The 27,706-nt window shown below is 46.4% G+C and overlaps 1 protein-coding gene across 12 annotated transcripts in view; it reads right to left on the bottom strand.

Moving 5' to 3' along the window:
• Positions 1-27,706, bottom strand: part of LOC134346695 (ras/Rap GTPase-activating protein SynGAP-like) — a 663,780-nt gene that overhangs the window by 610,172 nt on the left and 25,902 nt on the right. The window lies entirely within an intron of this gene.

Raw genomic sequence — 27,706 nt, 5'->3', positions numbered from 1 at the left:
TGTGTGGAGTTTGCACATTCTTCCTTTGGCCAAATGGGTTCCTCCTGCAACCCCCACCCCTGTTTTATTTCCCCCATCCTACAGATTGGTGGGTTCATTGGCCTGAGCACACAGGTGAGCAGAAGAATCTGGGAGGAGTTGAGAACAAAATGGCTGGTATACAAGAGGCTGTGATATATGTAGCCAAGGGGCTTGTTTTTATTCTGTATGTCTTTATTTACTTCAGTTTATCTTCTGCTCTTTACATATTGAAAGAAGTGCTTAGTGTTCTGTTTCCTTCAGGTCTGTTCCTGGTTTATTTCTCCTTATTTATCAATGGTTTACTGAACTCTAAGATGTTCCCAATCCCCAGGCACATCTGTTCAACCGCATTATGAGCCTTTTCCTTTGATCTGAGATCCTATCTTTAACATCCCTTGATAGCCAAGGCTGGACCACTTGTCCCAGTGGATTTCTTTGCCTTAAAGCAATAAACATTAAATGTAAATGATGCATTAATGCTTCAAAAGATATGCTTTAGAATTAGACATGCTTCGGTAGAGACGTTCCAGTGCGTAGTTACGAAATCGTAGTTACAGCGAGCTGGAGTGTTGCAGAGATGTGTCCTGGCCTCAAAAGGTCCAAAGCCAATTCAGTAATGCACACAAAATGCTGAACAAACTCAGCAGGTGGTATCTATGGAGGGAAACAAACTGTTGATGTTTTGGCGTGACACCCTATTTCAGGACTGATCTTCAGACCTGTTGAAGGGGCTCGGTCTGAAGCACTGACAGTTCATTTCCCTCAAGAGGTGCTGCCTGTCCAGAATCAGAATCAGGTTTATTATCACTGTTGTGGAATGAGTTGTTTTGTGGCAGCAGTACATTGCAAGACAAAAAAATACTGAAAATTACAACAAATATGTGGATATATGACATCGGGAGGGAGGAGAAGATGGCAGCGCGACACAGCTCACAGCGGCCACTCTGGTGGTGATGTCTGTTATTTGTCAAGTAGGGTGTCGTGCACAATCCTGATCTGATGGAGACGGACATGAGAGCAAGGAGGAACATCTGGAGAAACTTCTGAAATGCCTACTTCACTGCTGCTGCTACTGTGTGGTCCAGAATCTCCGGAGGGGAAGGCCCCGACTCCTCGGCTTTGCTTGTTGGTCGGCGGCCGGGGTGGGGTCGAAGTGCTCAGCAGAGGATGGTGCTCGGAGAGGCTGTATCAGAGGGGCTAGTCAGAGGCTCGAAGTTTTTGGACGGACTCAGAGTCGGGTGCTTCCAATGGTGCTACATCAGCAAGTTTGCGGCGTTTGGAGGTTCATTGCAGGAAGAGTTTCTCCCTTCTACCATCTGCGTGAGATGATGAGGCTATCGGGACTTTGAGACTTTTTTTTTACCGTGCCCACGGTCTGCTCTTTATCAAATTATGGTATTGCTTTGCAATGTTGTAACTATATGTTATAATTAAGTGGTTTTGTCAGTTTTAGTCTTGGTTTCTCCTGTGTTTTCTTGTGATATCATTTTGGAGGAACGTTGTATCATTTTTTAATGCATGCATTTCTAAATGACAATAAAGGAGGACTGAGTGGCCTCATAATCTGATCTAAATAAGTAGTGCAAAAGAGGAATAGTGAGGTCGTGCCCATGGGTTCACGGACTGTTCAGAAACCTGATGGCGGAGGGGAAGAAACAGTTCCTAAAATGTCGAGTGTAGGTCTTTAGGCTCCTGTACCTTCCCCCTAATGGTGGTAATGAGAAGAGGAAACCTATGCATTCATGGGGAGAACATACAAACTTCTTTCAGACTGCGGCAGGAATTGAACCTGGGTCACTGGTACTGTAAAATGTTGTGCTAGCCACTATGCTATTGTGCCACCTCAGTACCTGGACTGTAATAAGACCATAAGATATAGGAGCAGATTTAGACCATTTGGCCCATTGAATCTGCTTTACCCATTAATCATGCCTGATTTATTTTTCTTCTCAACCCCATTCTCCCTGCCTTCTCCCCGTAACCTATGACACCTCTACTAGTCTAGAAGGTATTAACCTCCACTTTAAAATAGCACAATGGCTTTGCCTTCACAGCTGTCTGTGGCAAAGAATTCCACAGGTTCCCCACCATCTGGTAAAAAAATTCCTCCTCATAGCATAAAAGCATTTCCTTCTATTCTGAGACTGTGTCTTCTGGTCCTAGACCCTACCACTGTTGGAAACATCATCTCTATGTTCACTCTGTCTGAGACTTTCAATAAACCAATACCAAAAGACTGCTTGAGATGAATAACGTTATGTCCCAGTGTGATGGTGCTCTCTCTTTTGAGTGGTAATTTTCAATATTGCCCAGGACAAAACCAGCCTATCCACCACTCTGAACACCTCTTCCCTTCGACCATTGACATATTGTGACCACAGTGTGCACTGTCTACAAAATGCACCAATGTGACTCACACATGCATTCTGACAGCACCTCCCAAACCGACCACCTCTACAGCCATGGATGCTGAGGGCAGCAGGTACAGGGAACACCACAACTTACAAACACAAGAGGCTGCAGATACTGCAGTCTGGAACAACAAAATCCCCTGGAGGAACTCAGTGTGTTGACCAAATATAAGGAAGAAGGGAAGGTTCTGATATAGAGGAGAATACCTATGGTGGATATATGACATCTCCAAGAGGACCACAACCTTGTCTTTGCTTTTAAAGGCTTGTGTGCCTCAACAACCCAGGGAGCTGTGTTGGCTGGAGTCAGGGCCTTATGCTGGATCTTCATAGGGTCACCCATGCCAAATATGTAGGTCAAAGGGTAGAGGCCAAACTAAGAGTGGTCTGCTGGTCCTCCAGGTTCAGGGGTTCTGCTCAGGGCTGACAACCCTGACTGCTGAAGCAGAACTGTTATGGAAACAGCAATGAAGAATCCTTCTACATTTGAGTGTGATGGCATTCCTGAGTCTCGAACCAGGACTTGTGTGACTGACAGTAGTGAACACTGAGAGGCAGCTTGAGCCACGATGAAGGAAGCCCTGAACACACCGAGAGATGGAGAACCTTCATTGCTGCCCTAAACACCAGTGGCGTAATTGCCAGCAATTAAGCAAATTAGTATCTCTTATGGCTTAATAACAAAAACACTACTAAATGGTGATGCTGGAACCTTTGGAATGCTGAGAGCACATCAGCTTAAGGTGGATATACAGGATTATGTCAAATGCTAGAAGATAGAGAGAGGAGAAAGTTTAAAGTTGGTGAGTGGTGGCAGGGGTAGTTGTAGAAGCAGATATGATAATGGCAATTAACAAGTTTTTAGACATGAAAATGCTGAAAACGGAGGAACGTGGATCATGACCAGGCAGATATTTCTAGTTTAATATGGCATCAAGGTTAACAGAGACATTGTGAGCTGAAGTAATAGAACCTTCCCTTCTCTACTCAAGCCCCTTACTTCCAACAAAGCGACATTCTCCAGGGAGTGGTCATCCTCCATTAGCTCAACAGGTACCCTTGAAGCTGAGGCCAACCTTGTCTGCCAGTGTGTCCATGTGGCAGTGTGACCCGCTCTCATGATTGCCTCTGGTGCTTCAAAACTTGGACATGCGGGGCCAACATGTAGTTAAGAAGGCAGATGGCAACTTGGTCTTCATTGCAAAGGGGTTGAATTGTAAAAATAGGGTGGTTTGGTTGAATTTCTGCAGGGTACTGGTGAGGCTGCACAGGGAGGATTGTGCACAGTATTTGTTCCCTTACATATAGTAACACTGGAGTCAGTCCATCCATGAGGCCCAGCACACACAAAACACTGGGTCAGGCTAGATCATTGGAGGCAAATAAACAGTTGATGTTAAAGGCCAAGACCCTTCAACACAACTGGAAAGAAAGAGGTCAGAAGTCTTCGTGTATTTATTCTGGTATGATCTATTCCTTCACCAGATAAATTGTTAGCATGGGGAGTTGCCCTGTCAAGAGAAGTTAATTAGTTTGGGGCTGTATTCCTTGGAGTTACGAAGAAGGAGGGGTGATCTTATTCAAGCATACAAGATCCCAGAGATAGTGAGATGTTTTACTTGTGGGAGAGTCTCGAACAACAAGACAGAGTTAATAGTAAAGGACTAGTCATTTAAAACTGAGATACCTTGAGATTTCTACTCTCAGCGTGGTGAATCTAGAGAATTCCCTGTCCCCCACACCCCGGGGTGGTGGAAATGGGATCACTAAAAGTACTTAAAATGGCAGCAGATAAATATTTGAAGCTCAAGAGATTCTACAGATGTTGGAAATTTTGAGTCATGTAAACAAAAATGCTGGTGCAACTCAGCAGATCAGATTGACATCTATAATGACCAGATCCAAGATTCAAGACTTTTTGTCATATGTACATTGAAACGTGAAGTGAGTCACTAGTGTTAACAATCAACACACCCAAGGTTTTGCTGGGGGCAGCCCGCAAGTGTTGCCATGCATTCTGGTGCCAACAAAGGTCTCAGTGATGAAGGGTCTTGGACTGAAACATTGATTTTTCATATTCCTCCACAGACGGTCCCTGACTTGCAGAGCTCCTTCATCATTTTGTGCAGCTTAGGGGGTTGAATGGCCTACCCTGCTCCTATTTTTATGTGTACCTGTGACCACGACTCCTGAGTGCTGGCTTGGGCCTCTGGGTTACAAGTCTAGTCACCGTAACTTTCCTCGCAGAACAATACTTGGATTCAATGAATTCAGTTAATCAATCCCTGGAATTTATGTAATGGACAGTCGGACTGAAGTTTAGCTATTGTGGAGCAGATTCCTGTACCTGTCATGGAATTGGGACCACTGGGAATGGTGATTCATTAATGGAACTGCTTCCGGTCTGGTCCAGAGACCCCACCCTCAAGTGCTGTGTGTGGAGTTTGCACACTCTCCCTGTGACTGTGTGGGAAGCCCAACAACATGTAGGTCAGTGGGTTAACTGGTTGCTGTAAATTGTCCCTAGCGTGTGGGTGAGGGGTAAAATCTGGGAGGGGGAGTTGATGGGAATGTGGCAGAAATAAAATGAATTATGGTAGGATTAGCGTAAATTGGTGGTTGATGATCTGCACGGACTTGATGGGCTGAAGGGCCTGTTTTCATGCACTGGATGTATATCCAAGGTGCTTGTACTTGAGCTGGATCCCTCACCCTGACATGTAGTGCTTGAGTGTGGAACTCAACAACAATGCTCAGAATGCCAATGGTTAATTCAAGTCCAAGGCTGGTATACTGTTGTTAATCAAAGGTAGAAAGAGAAATGGATGAAGATGGGCCACGGGTGAGCAGTGATCTAATGGATCGGCAGAATAGACTTACGCAGCTCGATATCTGACACCCTCATTACAGGCTGATTGGGCATCGAAGGTATGTCACAATAAGGGGAGAGGTGATGAGGGATGTAGGTATCACGTTAGGCTGAGACACCAGCTGCTCCTCTGACCTCTGATGAACAAGGCTTGATTCTGTGCCCCTGGGATTCTTCATGTCCCCTCTTCCGTGCTGCCCAGAGACCCGAAAGGCATCTCTGTGCACAATATCAATGCCAACGGTTCAGTCGCCATGTGTACCATCATCTCTCTATCAAGTCCCCCTTCCCAATTACAACTGTTAAACATCTCTCAAAACTCTTCAACTTCTTCTCCAGGACAACGTGAAGTGTCACGGACACCTAATCACTCCTATCCTCCTTTGCCCCAAACTCTCTTCCTCTCTGCCCAACCCCTTTGCACCCCCCATCTCCTTGTTCCCTCCCTTTCTTCTCCCCTCAGCTCCTGCTGATTTACCTCCCACCACTCCCTCTCACCGGCTTGGCATATCCTCTCCACCTTACCTCCATCCCACCTCTATCCCCTCCTCTCCACCCTACATCTATCCCCCGCTCTCCACCCTACATCTATCCCCTCCTCTCCGCCCTACCTCTATCCCACCTCCATCCCCTCCTCTCCACCCTACATCTATCCTCCGCTCTCTGCCCTACCTCTATCCCCTGCTCTCCGCCCTACCTCTATCCCCACCTCTCCACGCTGCATCTATCCCACCTCTATCCCCTCTTCTCCACTCTACCTCTATCCCCTCCTCTCCACCCTACCTCTATCCCCTCCTCTCCACCCTACCTCTATCCCCTCCTCTCCACCCTACATCTATCCCCTCCTCTCCATCCTACATGTATCCCACCTCTATCCCCTCCTCTCCACCCTACCTCTATCCCCTCCTCTCCACCCTAACTCTATCCCCTCCTCTCCATCCTACATGTATCCCACCTCTATCCCCTCCTCTCCACCCTACCTCTATCCCCTCCTCTCCACCCTACCTCTATCCCACCTCTATCCCCTCCTCTCCGCCCTACCTCTATCCCATCTCTATCCCCTCCTCTCCACCCTACATCTATCCCACCTCTATTCCCTGCTCTGCACCCAACCTCTATCGCCTGCTCTCTGCCCTACCTCTATCCCCTCCTCTCCACCCTACCTCTATCCCCTCCTCTCCACCCTAACTCTATCCCCTGCTCTGCACTCTACCTCTATCCCCCGCTCTCCACCCTACCTCTATCCCACCTCTATCCCCTGCTCTCCACCCTACCTCTATCCCCTGCTCTGCACCCTACCTCTATCCCCTGCTCTCTGCCCTACTTCTATCCCACCTCTATCCCCTCATCTCCACCCTACCTCTATCCCCTCATCTCCACCCTACCTCTATCCCCTCATCTCCACCCTACCTCTATCCCCTCCTCTCCACCCTACCTCTATCCTTCGCTCTCCGCCCTACCTCTATCCCCTCCTCTCCGTTCTACCTCTATCCCCTCCTCTCCACCCTACCTCTATCCCCTCCTCTCCGTTCTACCTCTATCCCCTCCTCTCCACCCTACCTCTATCCTTCGCTCTCCGCCCTACCTCTATCCCCTCCTCTCCACCCTACCTCTATCCCCTCCTCTCCGTTCTACCTCTATCCCCTCCTCTCCACTCTACCTCTATCCCCTCCTCTCCACTCTACCTCTATCCCCTGCTCTCCACCCTACCTCTATCCCCTGCTCTGCACCCTACCTCTATCCCCTGCTCTCTGCCCTACTTCTATCCCACCTCTATCCCCTCATCTCCACCCTACCTCTATCCCCTCATCTCCACCCTACCTCTATCCCCTCCTCTCCACCCTACCTCTATCCTTCGCTCTCCGCCCTACCTCTATCCCCTCCTCTCCACCCTACCTCTATCCTTCGCTCTCCGCCCTACCTCTATCCCCTCCTCTCCACCCTACCTCTATCCCCTCCTCTCCACCCTACCTCTATCCCCTCCTCTCCGTTCTACCTCTATCCCCTCCTCTCCACTCTACCTCTATCCCCTCCTCTCCACTCTACCTCTATCCCCTCCTCTCCACTCTACCTCTATCCCCTCCTCTCCGTTCTACCTCTATCCCCTCCTCTCCACTCTACCTCTATCCCCTCCTCTCCACTCTACCTCTATACCCTGCTCTCCGCCCTACCTCTATCCCCTCCTCTCCACCCTACCTCTATACCCTGCTCTCCACCCTACCTCTATCCCCCGCTCTCCGCCCTACCTCTATCCCCTCCTCTCCACCCTACCTCTATCCCCTCCTCTCCGTTCTACCTCTATCCCCTCCTCTCCACTCTACCTCTATCCCCTGCTCTCCGCCCTACCTCTATCCCCTCCTTTCTGCCATACATCTATCCCCTCTTCTCCACCTTACATCTATTCCACCTCTATCCCCTGCTCTGCACCCTACCTCTATCCCCCGCTCTCCGCCCTACCTCTATCCCCTGCTCTCCACCCTACCTCTATCCCCTCCTCTCCGCCCTACCTCTATCCCCTGCTCTCCGCCCTACCTCTATCCCCTACTCTCCACCCTACCACTATACCCCACTCTCCACCCTACCTCTATCCCCTCCTCTTGGCCCTACCTCTATCCCCTCCTCTCCACCTTACCTCTATCCCCTGCTCTGCACCCTACCTCTATCCCACATCTATCCCCTCCTCTCCACCCTACCTCTATCCCCTGCTCTGCACCCTACCTCTATCCCACCTCTATCCCCTGCTCTTCACCCTACCTCTATCCCCTCCTCTCCGCCCTGTCTCTATCCCCTGCTCTGCACCCTACCTCTATCCCACCTCTATTCCCTCCTCTCCGCCCTACCTCTATCCCACATCTATCCCCTCCTCTCCGCCCTACCTCTATCCCCTGCTCTGCACCCTACCTCTATCCCACCTCTATTCCCTCCTCTCCACCCTACCTCTATCCCACCTCTATCCTCTGCTCTCCACCCTACCTCTATCCCCCGCTCTCTGCCCTACCTCTATCCCACATCTATCCCCTCCTCTCCGCCCTACCTCTGTCCCCTGCTCTGCACCCTACCTCTATCCCCCGCTCTCCGCCCTACCTCTACCCCACCTCTATCCCACCTCTATCCCCTCCTCTCCGCCCTACCTCTATCCCCTACTCTGCACCCTACCTCTATCCTCTGCTCTTCACCCTACCTCTATCCCCTCCTCTCCGCCCTGTCTCTATCCCCTGCTCTGCACCCTACCTCTATCCCACCTCTATTCCCTCCTCTCCGCCCTACCTCTATCCCACATCTATCCCCTCCTCTCCGCCCTACCTCTATCCCCTGCTCTGCACCCTACCTCTATCCCACCTCTATTCCCTCCTCTCCACCCTACCTCTATCCCACCTCTATCCCCTGCTCTCCACCCTACCTCTATCCCCCGCTCTCTGCCCTACCTCTATCCCACATCTATCCCCTACCTCCGCCCTACCTCTATCCCCTGCTCTCCACGCTACCTCTATCCCCCACTCTCTGCCCTACCTCTATCCCCTCCTCTCCGCCCTACCTCTATCCCCTACTCTGCACCCTACCTCTATCCTCTGCTCTCCACCCTACCTCTATCCCCCACTCTCCACCCTACATCTATCCCACCTCTATCCCCTGCTCTGCACCCTAGTTCTATCCCCCGCTCTCCGCCCTACCTCTATCCTCCGCTCTCCACCCTACCTCTATCCCCTGCTCTCCGCCCTACCTCTATCCTCCGCTCTCCACCCTACCTCTATCCCCTGCTCTGCACCCTACCTCTATCCCCTGCTCTGCACCCTAGCTCTATCCCCTGCTCTCCACCCTACCTCTATCCCCCGCTCTCCGCCCTACCTCTATCCCCTCCTCTCCACCCTACATCTATCCCACCTCTATCCCCTCCTCTCCGCCCTACCTCTATCTTCTGCGCTCCACCCTACCTCTATCCCCTCCTCTCCGCCCTACCTCTATCCCCTCCTCTCCACCCTACATCTATCCCACCTCTATCCCCTGCTCTCCGCCCTACCTCTATCCCCTCCTCTCCACCTATATCTATCCCACCTCTATCCACTCCTCTCCGCCCTACCTCTATCCCACCTCTATCCACTCCTCTCCACCCTACCTCTATCCCCTGCTCTCCACCCTACCTCTATCCCACGCTCTCCGCCCTACCTCTATCCCCTCCTCTCCACCCTATATCTATCCCACCTCTATCCACTCCTCTCCGCCCTACCTCTATCCTTTGCTCTCCACCCTACCTCTATCCCCCGCTCTCCGCCATCTCTATCCCCTCTTCTCCACCCTACCTCTATCCCCCCCTCCGCCCTACCTCTATCCCCTCCTCTACACCCTACCCCTATCCCACCTCTATCCTCTGCTCTCCAACCTACCTCTATCCTACCTCTATCTCCCGCTCTCCACCCTACCTCTATCCCCCGCTCTCTACCCTACCTCTATCCCCTGCTCTCTACCCTCCACCCTACATCTATCCCCTCCTCTCTCTGCCCACTCCCTCTCCCCATGCAAACCGTCCCTACTATGAATGAACTCCCTCCCACCTGCCCCGAGAGAGATCTGTGAATGCTCCATTCCAGGTCCACTGTTCTTGCACTCCCCTCCTTTGGAGGGGGGGGGGGAGGGCTGCTGCATTCCTCCTAAGGAGGGTTGTTCCATACTCCTCCACTCTGAGAAATGCACTGGGTGTGTATCTCCCTCCCCCCGCTGCTGGCAACGTAAAGGCTAAAAATTTCACACTCCCAGATCTGGGTCATTTATATATAACAGAGAGTGGTGCCTTCCCTATTGCAGCTCCCCTGGGACCTCACTGAGCAGGCAGAAACACATCCATGCAATGGCATCCCTACACCTGCTCTCATCCTTGCGCAGTCACACACTCACACCACCTTCAGCCCTTCAAACTCCCGTTACACAGCCCTGGGCCAAGTGGTTCCTGAACATCCACGTTTCCCATATTGGTTATCCAAGGAACTTGGTTAGAGTCATCAGACACAGCTGGAGGCCTCATGTCATGGACGCTTATTTCTCAGTGATAGTATATTGGTACTGGAATTAGTTCATTATTGTCACATGTACCAAGATACAGTGAAAAGCTTGTCTTGCACACTGTTCATACAGTCTCAACCATTACACAGTGCAATCAGGTGAAAGACAGGCAGAATGCAGAATAAAGTGTAACAGCTACAGAGAAAGTGGAATGCAGGTGAACATTGCAAGATCATGATGAGGCAGATTGAAAGCGCTAGAGTCCATTTTATCATACAGAAGGTCCATTCAAGAGTCTGATAACAGCGAGATACAGCTGTCCTTCAGCCTGGTGATATGTGTTTCCTGGCTTTTGCATCTTCTGCCTGAGAATGTCCAGGGTAGGTGGGGCTTTTGATTCGGCTGGTCACTTTACTGAGGCAGCAAGAAGTCTAAACAGAGTCCGGGGAGGTGAGAGTGGTTTCTGTGATGTGCTGAGCTGTGTCCACAACTCTCTGCATTTACTGGCATAGTAGTTACCATACCAAGCCATTAGGCATTCAGATAGAATACTTCTGACATCGCATCAATAAAGATTGGTAAGGGTCAATGGGGATTTGCCAAATTTCTTCAGAGAGCCATTCAAGACTCCGACAATGGTAAAATAGAAGCTGTCTTTCAGCTTGGTTGTATATACTTTCAGGCTTGGTATTTTCTGCCCCAAGGGAGAGAAAAGAAGAGAGAATGTCCAGGGTGGTAGATACTGGTGTCAGTGGTTGTCCCATTGTATATTGGGTTACTCAGGCTCGTTCTGGCTCCGGGTCAGTTCCTCTGCTCCTTATGAAACATGTGTTGCAAAGGGCTGAGGTCAGAGCTCCCACTCTGCGCTGCCCTCACCTGCCCATGGTTCCAGCCTTCCCACAACTTCTGGTGACATTGGTGTAGTCAACACATTAATTCGACTTGTTTTGTTGCCCTGTGCAACATCAGCTCTCTGACAGAACTCTGTCAGATACAGAGAGGCAGTTGGTGGCAGGAGAAGCAGGGGGGCCTCATGTTATTCTCTATTTCCTGCCAACTGAGTTTCTAGTGGAGGTCTCCCATCTTCCACCTGGTGGAATACATTTTTCAGTTAGTGGTGGAGGCAGATACACTAGTGAAAGTTAAGAGACTACTAGACAGGTATATGGAGGAATTTAAGGTGGGGGGTTATATGGGAGGCAGGGTTTAAGGGTCGGCACAACATTGTGGGCCAAAGGGCCTGTACTGTTCTATACTATTCTATCTTCTATGTATGTTATATTGAAAAAATAAACTTTATCCATAATAAAAAGGAGTTAGTTGCCCACTCTGTGCTAGAGAGGTGTATTGTCTGTTTCTGTTGTCAGGAAACCCTTTACCTCTGCAGAGTGAAGAAACCAAGCCTTTCTGCCACCACTGAAATCGAACTCACTCCAGTGTCTTCTCTGAGTTTTCTGTGTTCATTTCTTAACTTAATTACATTTGAGTCACGCTAATGCAGAAGACTTCCCACTGAAAAGTAATCCTCCGAGTTGAATTACCTTGGGACAGATTGTGGAGAGGAGAGTTCAAGACATGCTGAGATCCGTTGACAGAGGGACTACCAATCATTTCCTGACTGGTCACACCAAAATTCATACCTGCCATCAACAGGTAGTCTATGGATCTCTGAAACTGAGTGTTCTATTCTGTCTGCAATCCCCAACAGTCTTCTATCCCAGGACAATTTTATAATGGCCGCATGTAAAACATAGAACATTATACCACTGTACAGACCCTTGGATCTATCAAAGTGTCAACACGCACTCAGTGGCTGCTTTGTTAGGTATATCTGTGTTAGGCAATATTCCGGAGTTATGTGAATATAGCAGATATTAATTCAAAATAAAAACCAGGTTTCAGTTCTTATTGTAAATACAAAAAAAAATTCAGGAAGCTTACAATTAGCCTTCTGTTTTCTTTCGTAAATTGCAAGCAGTAAATTGAAGTTACAAGCAAGGATGCTCCTTAGAATAAGAAATTGCACATGCATCAGCCATGTGTTAAAACAATGGGATTGTGTTAATTGCCCTGCATCAACTATGGGTTTAAGGAGTTTACATCATTGTGTAGTTCATGCTGATGTCCGAGCCAAGGTATTTGAAAATTCTGAGGTGTCTCCTACTGTAGAAATGTGAAATTCAAAGGAAGCATTGTTTTCACAAAGTTTTGAAGTAACCTATGTCATTATAACTACTGAAACTGTATTGAATCACCTACTGTTACCACTGATTTTAAGGGCATATAAAGTGTAATGTACTTTGAGTTTGTGAGCCTCTACCTAGAAGGTGCCCAGAATGATGCCTGCTCATTGTGATGAACAAAGACTACTAAATCACCAGCTTCAGTGTCTCCCCGGTGACTTTGTTCACACTCACAGTATTTGGGGGCTTGTCTGGGATTTGTCCGTGACACACTGTGTGGCCAGCCATCTTAGCAATCTAAGGTGGTGAGTAGTTTCAAGAGTAGCACCTATGCTTAAATTTGTTCAGGTCAATGACCGACCATGGGATCACGAAGTATCAATGAACACGCCGGAGAGCTGAACTCATAGATCTAAAAGTGTGGTTGCATAAGTGACCAGCTCTCAGTCAGTTTTGGGTAGCTTGGTGTAACAGGGCCACGTGATGTGAAAGGTGGGTACCGAACGTATGGGATGCCAAGTATATTAGTTCAGGGGACTGTACAGTAGCATACCCATTTGTGAGTGTGTTTGTGTGTTGTAAGTAAAAGTTTGATACTTTGGGGTAACAGACCTTTACGTGGAAAAGAAGGCAACAGGCATCATGAGTTCAGTGGCACATAAATGGAAGATTGCAGGGTATGTACCTTGTGATTTTAAGTATGTACTGTTTAATTTTTATCCATCCCTTATATTTTGCTTAACATGGAAATTATTGTGAAGATGAAAAAGGATCTAGTTTGGAGATATTTGAGGGAGAGGTTATACCGAGGTGTAACTGTTGGGATGATACCGATTGAGATCAGACAGCATCGGGTCAAGAATCCTGATGAGCCGAGCCAGCCTTTGACTCTGATTACTACCATTCACCCCTGGGGAGAAGCAGATCATTTTGTCTTGGCTGCCCTCACTTATAGTTGCTTGTGGGAATTCAGAATTCTGCTGCAAGCTCGAGGAAATGATTGAAATTCACCATACACACCTCAAAGATATGCACATGTTGGAAAAAGTGAAATGCTTGGTGTCTACGTCCACCTGGACAAGCCAGCGAGTACTGTAAGGGTCATGTTTTTTGACTTCTCCAGTGCGTTCAACACCATCCGCCCTGCTCTGCTGGGGGAGAAGCTGACAGCGATGCGGGTGGATACTTCCCTGGTATCATGGATTCTTGATTACCTGACTGGAAGACCACAGTATGTGTGCTTGCAACACTGTGTGTCCGACAGAATGATCAGCAGCACTGGGGCTCCACAGGGGACTGTCTTGTCTCCCTTTCTCTTCACTATTTACACCTCGGACTTCAACTACTGCACAGAGTCTTGTCATCTTCAGAAGTTTTCAGATGACTCTGCCATAGTTGGATGCATTAGCAAGGGAGATGAGGCTGAGTATAGGGCTACGGTAGGAAACTTTGTCACATGGTGTGAGCAGAATTATCTGCAGCTTAATGTGAAAAAGACTAAGGAGCTGGTGGTAGACCTGAGGAGGGCTAAGGTACTGGTGACCCCTGTTTCCATCCAGGGGGTCAGTGTGGACATGGTGGAGGATTACAAATACCTGGGGATACGAATTGACAATAAACTGGACTGGTCAAAGAACACTGATGCTGTCTCCAAGGCTGTCTATTTCCTGAGGAGACTGAGGTCCTTTAACATCTGCCAGACGAGGCTGAGGACGTTCTACGAGTCTGTGGTGGCCAGTGCTATCATGTTTGCTGTTGTGTGCTGGGGCAGCAGGCTGAGGGTAGCAGACACCAACAGAATCAACAAACTCATTCGTAAGGCCAGTGATGTTGTGGGGATGGAACTGGACTCTCTCACAGTGGTGTCTGAAAAGAGGATGCTGTCCAAGTTGCATACCATCTTGGACAATGTCTCCCATCCACTACATAATGTACTGGTTGGGCACAGGAGTACATTCAGCCAGAGACTCATTCCACCGAGATGCAACACAGAGCGTCATAGGAAGTCATTCCTGCCTGTGGCCATCAAACTTTACAACTCCTCCCTTGGAGGGTCAGACACCCTGAGCCAATAGGCTGGTCCTGGACTTATTTCATAATTTACTTCCATAATTTACATATCACTATTTAACTATTTATGGTGCAACTGTAACAAAAACCAATTTCCCTGGGATCAATAAAGTATGACTATGACTATGACCATATGACTATGAATACGTGGGATAGTCTGGCCCAGAGAGAGCAGGACGGTACATAGGCAACTACTAGGAATGCAGAGAGATATCGCTTCTTTAAGGGGTAAGTGAGGCAGTGCACTGAGGGAGGTCAGAGTACCTGGGGAATGTTAGCGTCAGTGGTTCAGAGAGCTGATGCACCTGCCATAGATTATGCTGAGCGTAAATACTGAGTATATGAGGAATACACAGGGTTAGACAGTCCAGGGAGCAATAATCCAGTCTTCCTGACAATACTGAAGGAAGGCCTGAGCTCAGCCTACCAGGAAGTTATAGGGTAGGGGCCAAACACAGGAGCATTAGATGTAGTGCAACTGTCTGCAAAGATAGCAGCAATTAAAGTAAAGATACACCAGAAAGGGGAGAGCAAGGTGCAGAAAGGGAATGAGTGTACTGTTCACCGGGCAAAGACAGCAACAGAAGAACATGACGCAACAGAAGTTGAAGGTGTACAGGAAGAAACTACTAGAGCCAGTTTAGTAAGATTATGTGGGAGTGTGAAGGACCACTATTACCAGGTGAGTTAACATGATGAGGGACAGTGCGAAACAGCAGCAACATACTGCTGATTGGAGAGACCCAGAGGGAGAGAAGATCATTCTCCCACAGCTGGGTGAGCAGGTCATGGTGAGGGAACGGCCTGAAAAGGCAGGGTTTGCTCCCAGGTGGATAGGACCACAGGTGTCGCTTCTGACAAATGACACCTCTGCAGACCTGGTGAGGCAGCCAGTGGAAACACTGGATTCAGGTTGACTCACCCTTCTTGTTGCCCTAACAGACAGAACAAGGAATCAAGTCTACCCATTAACAGTGTCTTTACAGAGAATCTAACTGATAAATACTCGCCTGCTGCATCACATCTGACCACAGCTGATCGAAGTAGACACACAGATGAAACACAATGGAAACGCAAATGGAGAGGACAAAGAGAGCATGTCAGCAAACCATGAATGAATTTTAAAGTATGATGACAACTATACTTTTGTAATAAGTTCTTGGAGGTAGATGATTAATTGTGCAGGTCAGAATAGAAAGATATTGGGGAAAATAGATGGGAAGGGATCAGAGTTTAGTCCACAAACTCCATGGCAAACCAGACTAAGAAAGAGAGAAGAAATTGCACACAGCATCGGAAAGGAGCCACCACAGCTTAATGAGGAGTGAACACAAATAAGCTGGGTTCTTCCGGTAGTTGGGTCAGCGAAAGGACAAGATAGAAGGGGGTGCCAACGGTGTGAAGTTCTTACAGCTACCCAAATACAGAGCACCCCAAACCCCCCTGTAAGTATATCAAAAAGCATGATTGTCAAGATCATGCTGATAACCTTCATGGGCATGGAACACCCATGAAACAGGAACAAAACTACTTAGAATAACTGCTGACAGCCATTTCTGATAGTTTTAACTAACAGATTGAAAGGGTGAAGAGAAAGTGATCAAATTTCTGCAACATTATATTGTCATCTCTTTGACAGTCTTGTAGATAGCCAGCTAGAGATGTTAGATAGTCTCGACATGGGTACTCATGGGGACATGATAGGTTAGTAATTAGGGAAAGGATCCGAAGTGAAGGGCATTTTTGCAGCCCTACTTAATCAAATCCTCCTCAAAGGTTGGCCTTCCTGGGACAGATTTCTATCCAGAAGCTATGAGGAGGTACTTTAGGGAGTATTCTGGAGTTCATATCTACTTTATTCACATACAAACCAGGCTTCGAGTTCTTATTGTAGTTGTAAATAGGATCAGGAAGCTCACAATTAGCTTTCAGTGTTTTCCTTTGTAAATTGAAGTGACAAACACAGACTACTCCTCAAAGTACAGTAATAAATTGCATTTGTATCAGCCATACATTAAGACAATACGGTTGTGTTAATTGCCCTGCATCAACTATGGGTTTAAGGAATTTGCACCATTGTGTAAATTCATGCAAGTGACCCAGCCAAGGTATTTGAGCATTCAGAGGTGTCTCCCACTGTAGATGTGAAATTCAAAGGAAGCATTGTCAAACCAAAGTATTGAAGTAGATTATGCCATTGAACTATTGAAATTGTGTTGTATCACCTACTGTTTTTTTTATTTCAAAATATACTTTAATCAAAAATAAAATTATATACAATAAACCATTCAATAACTTTCCATCCTTTACATACGTTCCCATTATAGTCAGTACATATCCAGTACATATCTGTAGTTATGGCCACCCACGTGGCACTCCAGTTGTTCGCCTTACCACATCATCACCTACTGTTACCATTGATCTTGCAGGTATAAAAATGTGATGTACCTTTGAGTTTGTGAGCCTCTACCAAGAGTGTCTACAGAATAGCAACACACATCAAAGTTGCTGGTGAACGCAGCAGGCCAGGCAGCATCTCTAGGAAGAAGTACAGTCGAGTAGAGGAGGCCATGGATAGACATGTCAGAATGGGAATGAGATATGGAATTAAAATGTGTGGCCACTGGGAGATCCTGCTTTCTCTGGCGGACAGAGCATAGGTGTTCAGCAAAGCAGTCTCCCAGTCTGCGTCGGCCTCCTCTACTGTAAAGATGAAGCCACACTCAGGTTGGAGGAACAACACCATATATTCCGTCTGGGTAGCCTCCAACCTGATGGCATGAACATTGACTTCTCAAACTTCCGCTAATGCCCCACCTCCCCCTCGTACCCCATCCGTTATTTAATATTATACACACATTCTTTCTCTCACTCTCCTTTTTCTCCCTCTGTCCCTCTGACTATACCCCTTGCCCATCCTCTGTTTTCCTCCCCCCCCCCGCCCTTGTCTTTCTCCCTGGGCCTCCTGTCCCATGATCCTCTCATATCCCCTTTACCAATCACCTGTCCAGCTCTTGGCTCCATCCCTCCCCCTCCTGTCTTCTCCTATCATTTTGGATCTCCCCCTCCCCCTCCCACTTTCAAATCTCTTACTAGCTCTTCCTTCAGTTAGTCCTGACGAAGGGTCTTGGCCCGAAACGTCGACTGTAGCTCTTCCTAAAGATGCTGCCTGGCCTGCTGCGTTCACCAGCAACTTTGATATGTGTTGCTTGAATTTCCAGCATCTGCAGAATTCCTGTTGTTTGCGTGTCTACAGAGTGATGCCTGCTCATTGTGATGAATAAAGACTTCTATCACCAGCTTCAGTGACTCTCTGGTGACTTTGTTCACAGTCACTACATTAGGTACACCTGTACACCTGCTTGTTAATGCAAATATCTCATCAGCCAACCTTGTGACCGCAAATGAATGCATAAAAGCATGTAGACACGGTCAAGAGGTTCAGTTGTTCTGACCAGACAGGGTGGTTTGGGTATCTCAGAAGCTGTTGATCTTTTGAGATTATCACACAGAACAGTTTCTAGAATTTACAGACAATGATAAATGAAACAACAATGACAATTTTTTAAAAATCCAGTGATCAGCAGTTCTGTGGATGAAAATGCCTTGTTAGTGAGAGAGGTCGGAGGAGAATGGTCAGACTGGCTCAAGCTGACAGGGAGTTGACAGTAACTCAAATAGTGACGCATTATAACAGTGGTGTTTAGAAGAACATCTCTGAATGAATATATTTATACTTCGAGTGGATGGGCCTCAGCTCAAAAGACCATGAACATACACTCAGTGGCCACTTTATTAGGTACCTAATGCACTGAATATATGCAGCTGTAAACTTTCCCCAAGAGCAGAGGTGCTCAGACCTAAAGGGAAAAGGTTTAAGGTGACAAATAAGAGGTTTAGAGGGGATCTGAGGAAGATTTTCCCCCCCACAGTGGGGGCTGTGGAGGCAGAGATGGGAATGTACTACTGACCCCCACAATAGCCACTGGGATATTGTGGAACAGATATGCAGACAGATTAAAGAAAGGTGTTAAAAATAAGATTGTTGTCTTTGGTGACTTCAACTTCCCTAATATAAAACTGGGATCTTCCAAGTGCAAGAGGTTTAGATGGGGCATAATTTGTTAGGTGCATCCAGGGGGGTTTCTTAAATCATTATGCACATAGTCCAACAAGAGGAGGGGCTGAACTGGATCTGATGTTGGGAATACGTCTGGCCAGGTGACCAGTCTTTCAGTGGGTGAACAGTTAGGGAACAGTGACAGCAACTCCTTTATGTTTCAAGGTAGCTTTAGATAAGGATAAGTATGGGCCTTGTGGGAGAATTAAATTCCAGCAGGGCAAATTACGAGGGAATTAAACAGGAACTAGGGAGACTCAAATGGAAACAGCTCTTTTTGGGCAAGTCCACATCCAACATGTGGAGGGTGTTTAAAAACTAACTGCACAGAGTTCAGGACAGGGATGTTCCAGTCAGGACAAGGATGGCAAGTTAAGAGAACTTTGGATGTCAAGTGAGGCGATGAATTTAGTCAAGAAGAAAAAGGAAAAGTAATCTTAGGAGGCTAGAATCAAACAGAGCCCTTGAAGATAATCAAGAAGCTAGAAAAGAACTCAAGAAGGGCCATGAGGATTCCTTGACAAGTAGGATTAAAGAGAATCCCAAGGCATTCTATACGTACATTGAGAGTAAGAGGATCACTAGGGAGAGGGTGGGACCACTCAAAGATAAAGTGGGGAACATTTGCTCGGATGCGGTGGATGTGTGTGAGGTCCTTAATGAATACTTTACATCAGTATTTACCAAGGAAAAGGATGTGGAAGAGAGCTGCAAATATTAATATGATTGGGCATTTTGGAGTAAAGCAGGAGGTAGTGTTGGGTCTCCTAAAGAGCATTAAAGTGGATAAGTCCCCAAAACCTGATGGGATATATCCCAGTTTATTCAGAGAGGCAAGTGAAGGAATTGACCAATATGATTGTGTCCTCTCTAGCCTCAGGAGAAGTTCCGGAGAACTGGTGAGTAGCTGATGTTGTTCTATTATTCAAGAAGGGAAACAGGGATCGTCCTGGAAACTATAGACCGTTAAGTCACATGTCAGTAGTGGGGAAGTTACTGAGAGAATTAGCAGGGGTAGGATTTATAAGCATTTGGAAAACCATGGCCTAATTAGGGAGAACCAGCATGGCATTATGTGGGGCAAATCATGTTTTATTAACTTGGCTGAATTTTTTGATGAGGTGACGATGGTGAATAATGAAAGTAGGCTTATGGATGTTGTCTACGTGGATTTTAGTAAGGTTTTTGACAAGGTCCCTCATGAGAAGCTCATCCATAAGATTAAGATGCATGGGATCAGTGGTAAATTGTCCATTTGGATTCAGTACTGCCTTGCCCATGGAAGACAGAGGGTGGTGGTCGGGACCTATTCTAGCTGGAGGTCTGTAATTACTGGTGTTCCACAGACATCTGTACTAGGACTTCTGCTGTTTCTGATGTCTATAAATTACTTACCTGAAACCTCTGCTGTTTGCGATATGTACAAATGATCTGGATGAAAGTGTAGATGGGTGGGTTAGTAAATTTGCAAATGATACAAAGATTAGTGGTGTTGTGGATAGCATAGGTGACTGGCAAAGAATACAGTGGGGTATAGATCAGTTGCAGATATGGGTGAGGAAATGCCAGATGGAGATTAACCTGGCCAAATGTGAAGTGTTGCATCTCGGTAGGTCAAATGTAAAGAGACGGAACACAGTTGAGGGCAGGACTCTTAAAAGTGGTGAGGAGCAAAGGCACCTTGAATCCAAGTTCATAGCTCCCTGAAAGTGGCTGAACAAGTTGATGGGGTGGTTGAAAAGGCCTATGGCATGCTTGCCTTTATTAGTCAGGGCACTGTGTTCAAAAGTCAGGAAGGCATGTTGCAGCCTCATAAAATTCTATTAGGCCACATCTGTGGTATTTCATACGATTCTAGTTGCCCCATTATAGGAAGGATGATGGGGTTTTGGAGAGGGTGCAGGAGACTGTTTATTGATTTCCATAGAGGTCTCCTGATCTGCTGGGTTCCTCCAGCAGTTTAGTGTGTGCTGCTCTGGATTTCCAGCATCTGCAGAATTTCTTGTGTTTTCCAGGATGTTGCCTGGATTAGAGGGCATGTGCTATTCCAAGAGGTTGGGCAAACTTGAGTTGTTTTCTCCAGAGCAGCAGAGGCTGAAACGAGATCTGGTAGAGGTTTATAAGATTATAAGAGGCATCAGTAGAGTTGACTGACAGTATACTTTTCCTGGGGTTGAAATGTCTAAAACCAAATGGCATGAGTTTAAGGTGAAATGGAGTAATTTCACAAGAGATGTGAGGGGCAAGTGTTTTACACAGAGAGTGGTGGGTGTCTGGAATACACTGTCCAGCAGTGGTGATAGAGGTAGATACAATGGAGACTTTTAAGAGATGTTTAGATAGGCACATGAGTAAGAAAATGGGAGAATATGGACATTGTGTTGTTAGGGGGGATTAGTTTAGTTGGTAGTTTGATTACTAATTTATCTGGTTCAGCACAGCCTTGTGGGCCAAAGGGTCTGTCCTGTGCTGTACTATCTTCTATTTAAGTATCTAAATAAGCACATGAATCACCAAGGCAGAGCAAGCGCTGGTAAATGAGATAAGTATCAGTGGTTGTGGATGGCTTGTTCCTGTACTATGCACTTGATAGGTTTGTCACCCTCTTTTTTTCTTTCACTGTTTTCCTTCCACGTTGCGGTTACATCATTGAATCTCCCACTTAATTCACCCACATTTATCCCCCCACTTGCTCACTATAAGGGGTCTTTGGTCTGCTTACTGCTTCACTGATCCAGCTTCCTGATAAGCTTCCAATTAGCCCCACTTTGGTTTTTGTTCTCAGTCCCTCCCTCCTCACCCCTAAGAACACGTTAGTATCCTACACAGAGGATAGGCTGCCAGAAGCCTTTGCCCTTATCAGGGGAGGATGAAACTAGAGGACCTAGATTTAGTGTAGGGAGGAAGAGTTTTAGTGCCGATCTGAAGGGGATCCTTTTCACCCAGACAGTGGCAAGTACCTGGAACACACTGTCATAGAGAGTAGCGGAAACACAGCATTGAAGCATTGAGGAGCGCTCCAGATATGCATTGGAATCACCCAGGTATAGAAGGTTACGGACTAAGTGCTGGAAGATGGTCAATTAGTAAATTTAATATTAATAAGGTACAGTGAAAAGCTTTGTTTTGCATGCCGTGCCGTCCATACAGATCATTTCATTACAAGGCATTGATGTTGTACAAGGAAAAAGCAGTATCAGAATGCAGAATAAAGTGTTACAGTTAAAGAGAAAGTGCAGTGCAGGCAGACAGTAAAGTCAAGGTCCTAATGAGGGACTGTTCAATAGTCTTATAGCACTGGGTTAGCAACTACTCTATAGCAGGTGGGATGCCCAGTGGATAGCGTGGATACACAATGGGTCAAATGGCCTGTTTTCATTCTGTATGATTCTCTGATTCAATTATCTTGGGAATTCCCATTCATGGTCATCTTTAATGCTGGTTGCCAAGACAACCAGTTCAGGCTGACTGCTCGTTAACCTCATTACTCAAGCACTATTGACTTGTGGCATTCGAGTGCGGCTGGCATGAATAGCATTTCATGCCCCCTCCCCACCCCCTCGTTGGGATATGGAAGGGTCAATGAGACTAGCAAGTCTGGAGTCACCCATGGGCCAGACGGTAGGATCCATTCCTGAAGAACATTAGTCACTCAGAGTGGTTGTTATGTGGGCTTCTGCGTTGCTTCAAATTGTTGACCGATTTAAATTTCACTGATGCACTGAACTTGGGTCTTCATGCACTGTTGGTCCAAATCTCTTCATTATTAGCCTGGCAACATAGCCATTGCATTATCACAATACCATTACATGATCAATATGAACAGGACCCTCATGCCAGTTCTACCACTCTCTATGATCATAACATGATTGTAGTTCCCCAGTTCTGTACCCACCTACCCCCAGCGATGTTTCATCCCCTTGCTGATCAAGAATCAACCCACCTCAAATATTAAAGGTCTCTGCCTTCACAGGAAGAGAGTTCCATAAACTCTTCACCTTGAAGGCAAAACAAAAATGATTCTCCCCATCTGTGTCTTAAATGTACAAGCCTATATTTTTAACCTGAGACCCTCAGTTTGATTCTTCCATGAGAAGGAATATCCTCTTCACATCCACCTTGTCAAAATCTTGTATACCTGTATTTTTCAGACATAAGCCCAACCTATCTTTAGAGGATGTAGGAACCAAGTATCACACTTTGGGTTACAAGAATGTGGTGGTGAGGGGATTAAAGAGCTAACTGCATAGTGTGGGTCTAGAGTCACACAAAGGACAACAGCTTTCTTCACTTGGAGGGTATTAGGTCAGTCATAGTCATCCAGCACAGAATCTGGTCCTACAGCCCATTAAGTCATTGCCAACCATTAACCATTCGTAGATCCATAGATACCAATTCAATTCCATTAGACCATAACACTGTAAAACAAAACAGCAATTTGGTCCATTGAGTCATCCCTGCCACTCCATCATGGCTGATTTATTATCCCTTTCAACCCCATTCTCCTGCCTTCTCCTATAACTTTTGACACCCTTACTAAACAAGCATCCACCAAATTTGACATTAACTAATACCCAATGACTTGTTCTTCACAGCCATCTGTGGCAATTACTTCTTTTGATTCCACAGTTCCATCTTTTGGATATTCTCCTCACATTGCCATCTACTCTCCCCAGGTTCCACCTCTCACCCACACACTAGGGACAATCTGCAGCGGCCAAGGAGAACATGCAAACTCCACACCTGGACAGTGCCGAAGTTTAGGACCAAACCCAAGTCTCTGGCAGTGTCAGGTGGTGTCTCTACCCACTGTGCCATGGCTGTGCTTTCTGTGGACTGCAGAGCAGCCCAGTAGTATTTGTTATCGTTACTAAATCTGGATGTTGCTTTTCCAGATTATTAATCAGATTAAAGGTCCACAGCTGCAGCTGTAGGATTTGAAGTTAGTCCTCTAAACTATCAGACAGGTAACTCAACCGCTCTGCTGCCATCATAGTCCAATTATTAAAAAGGGAGCCAATTGCTCAATACCTGATCGGATGAGTTGCAAGGGTTAGACAAGTGTTGGGACTAGTTAAGCATCCCTTCACTGGGGACTTTATTTCTCTGGAGAACTGGAGGCTAATTGGAGATCTGCTAGAAGTTAGATGCACAGTGGAGAGTATCCTGACTGGTTGCACCATGGCCTGGCATGCAAACACCAATATCTAGGTACAGAAAAAAAAGCAGAAAGCGGTGGATACAGCCCAGTCCATCACAGGCAAGGCCATCCCTGCCACTGAGCACATCTACAAGGAATGCTGCCACAGGAAAGCAGCACCACCATCATCTGGGCCATGCTTTCTTCTTGCCAGTAACATGTCGAAGGAGATACAGGAGCCTTAATCCCAAACCACCAGGTTCGGGAAAAGTTATTACCTAACAACCATCAGGCTCTCCTGAACCGGTGTGGATAACTGCAGTCCCCACATCTCAGAACTGATTCTATGCCCTACAAACTCACTTTAAGGACACTTTATAACTCATGTTCACAGCGTTATTTTTTATGTGCACATTTTGTCTTCTTTTGCACTTTGGTTTAGAATGGCAATCCATGCATGGAGACAGAAGAAATTATCTCTATTTGCATCTGTATTTACTCATGAGACAGGCAGTGTCTATAGTACTGAGGCAAAATGGCATCAACTTCATGGACCCTGTACAGATTACAGAGAAGTGGGTGTATGCTCTCTTGAGGCAAATTAGGGAGGATAAATCCCCAGGGTTTGACAAGGTGTTCCATCATCATGTGGGAAGCAAGTGCTGAAATTGCCAGAGCCCTAGCAGAGATACTTAAACCATCCTTACCAACAGGTGAGTTTCCAGAGGATTGGAGGATAGCTGATGTTTAGGAAAGGCTCTTAAAATAAAGAGTAAATTATAAGCCAGTGAGTCTAACATCAGTTGCTGGAAACTTACTGGAAGGTATTCTAAAGGACTGGTTATATGCGCATTTTGATAGACATAGATTTCCTGTGTGGTGGGTCTGTCTAACCAAAAGCTTTCTGAGGAAGTTATCAGGAATGTTGATGAAGGCAAGGCAGTGGATGTTGTCTACCTGGACCTCAGCAAGGCACTTGACAAGGTTCCACATGGGAGGTTGGTCAAGAAGGTTCAGTTACTCAACATTGAAGATGAGGTAGTAAATTGGATTAGACATTGGCTTTGTGGAAGAAGCCAGAGAGGGGTAGTAGATGGTCACCTCTCTGACTGGAGGCTGATGACCAGTGGAGTGTCACAAGGATTGCCACTGGGTCCATTGTTGTTTGCCATTTAGATCAACGATCTGGATGACAATGTGGTTAACTGGATCAGCAAATTTGTGGATGACACAGAGATTTGAGGTGTAGTGAACATTGAGGAGAACTATCATGTCTTGCAGGAGGATCGGGAACAGGTGTAAAAATGGCTGAAAATGGCAGATAGAATTTAATGCAGATAAGTGCAAGGACCAACCATGTGAATGGTTGGGCACTAAGGAGTGCAGTAGAACAAAAGGGATCTGGGAATACAGGTCCATAATTCATTGAAAGTGGCATCACAGGTAAACAGGATCGTAAAGATCGCTTTTGGTACATCAGAATCAGAGAACGTTTTGAGAGGTTTGTTATGACTAGACTGAACTCCTGCCTCAGCAAGGACCTGGACCCACTGCAATTTGCTTAGCGTCACAATAGGTGATAGGCAAACGGCAGATGCAATCTCATTGGCTCTTTACATGGCCTTAGACCACTGGACAATATAAACACCTATGTCAGGATGCTGTTCATCAACTATAGCTCAGCATTTAACACCATCACTCCCACAATCCTGACTGATAAGTTACAGAACCTGGGCCTCTATACCTGCATGTGCAATTGGATCCTCGACTTCCTAACCAGAAGACCGCAATCTGTGTGGATTGGTGATAATATCTCCTCCTCGCTGATGATCAACACTGGTGCACCTCAGGGGTGTGTGCTTAGCCCACTGCTCTACTCTCTCTATACCCATGACTGTGTGGCTAGGCATAGCTCAAATATCATCTATAAACTTGTTGATGATACAACCATTGTTGGAAGAATCCAGATGGAGACGAGAGGGCGTACAGGAGCGAGATATATCAACCAGTGGAGTGGTGTCACAGCAGCAACCTTGCACTCAATGTCAGTAAAACAAAAGAGCCGATTGTAGACTTCAGGAAGGGTAAGATGAAGGAACACATACGAATCCTCTTAGAGGGATCAGAAGTGGAGAGAGTGAACAGTTTCAAGTTCCTGGGTGTCAAGATCTCTGAGACCTACCCTGGTCCCAACATATCGATGAGGCTATGAAGAAGGTAACACAGCCACTATACAGTACTTCATCAGGAGTTTGAAGAGATTTGGCATGTCAACAAATACACTCAAAAACTTTATAGATGTACCATGAAGTGCATTCTGACAGGCTGCATCACTAACTGGTATTGGGGGGGGGGGGGGCTACTGCACAGGACCGAAAGAAGCTGCAGAGGGTCGTAAATTTAGTGAACTCCATCTTGGGCACTAGCCTACAAAGTACCCAGGACATCTTCAAGGAGCGGTGTCTCAGAAAGGCAGTGTCCATTAATAAGGACCACCAGCACCCAGACATGCCCTTTTCTCCATCAGGTAGGAGGTGCGGAAGCCTGAAGGCACACACTCAGCGATTCAGGAACAGCTTCTTCCCCGCTGCCATCCGATTCCTAAATGGACATTGGACTCATGAACACTACCTCACCCTTTCACTATATACTCTTTCTGTTTTTCACAATTTTTAATCTCCAAATTACATATACTGTTATTTATTTATTTTTCTTCTATATTGTGTATTGTATTGAACTGCTGTTGCTAAGTTAACAAATTTCACGACACATGCCAGTGATAATAAACCTGATTCTGATTCTGAGAAAATTTACAATGATGTTGCCGGGTCTGGAGGACCTGAGTTATATAGAAAGATTGAATAGGTTAGGACTTTGTTCCTTGGAATGCAGAAGATTGAGAGGAGATTTGATAGAGGGAAACAAAATTGTGAAGGGTATAGATAGGGTAAATACAAGCAGGCTTTTTCCACTGACGTTGGCTGGGCTACAACTGGAGGTCAAGGGTTAAGAGTGAAAGGTGACAAGTTTAAGGGGATCTTGAGGGGAAACTTCTTCACTCAGAGGGCCGTGAGAGTGTGGAATGAGCTGCCAGAACGTGGTGCACTCGAATTTGATTTTAACATTTAAGAGTAGTCCGGATAGGTACATGGATGGCCGGGGTATGGTGGGCTATGGTCCTCCATACCCCTACGGGTCAGTGGTAGTAGGCAGTTTAAATGGTTCGGCACAGACTAGATGGGCCTATTTCTATGCTGTACTTTTCTATGATAGTTGTCAGTCTTTGTTTCAGCATAATTTTTCATAAATTCTGCTGTATTTATGGACTTTCCTGTAAATGCTTGCAAGAAAATAAATCTCGAGGTATTATATGGTAACGTATGTACTTTGATAATAAAATTTACTTTGAACTTACAAGACTATGAGAGGCCTATACAGAGGAGACAGCCAGTATCCTTTTCCCAGGGTTGAAATGTCTAACACTAAAGTTTAGATGCAAGAGAGAACAAGTTGAAAGGAGATGTGTGGAGCAAGTTGCTTTCTTTTTCATAAGAACACAGAATGACCTACCTGGGGTGGTGGTGGAGGCATATATGATAGGTGTTCTGGACATGATTAAGAGGCACATGAATATGCAGGAAATGGAGGGATATAAACTATGTGCAGGCAAGCAGAAGGGATTAGTTTAATAAGGCATCATTAACTTAATTTGTTTGGCACACCATTGTGGGTCGAAGTGCCTGTTCCTGTGTTGTATTGTTCTGTGTCCCACGTGAATGTGTCCTGATTCCTTGAACCAGATGGATTTAGCCCCAAACTCACTCAAAACCCTGGGCTGGTAGAAGATGACCAGGTTAAGATGTAAAACCAACAACTCTCACTTGCAGAAGTGCTGTA

Source organism: Mobula hypostoma, chromosome 5 (assembly GCF_963921235.1).
Source record: "Mobula hypostoma chromosome 5, sMobHyp1.1, whole genome shotgun sequence".
Lineage (NCBI taxonomy): Eukaryota > Metazoa > Chordata > Chondrichthyes > Myliobatiformes > Myliobatidae > Mobula > Mobula hypostoma.
Note: the sequence above shows the minus strand (reverse complement) of the source record. Positions and strands in the feature narration are given on the sequence as shown.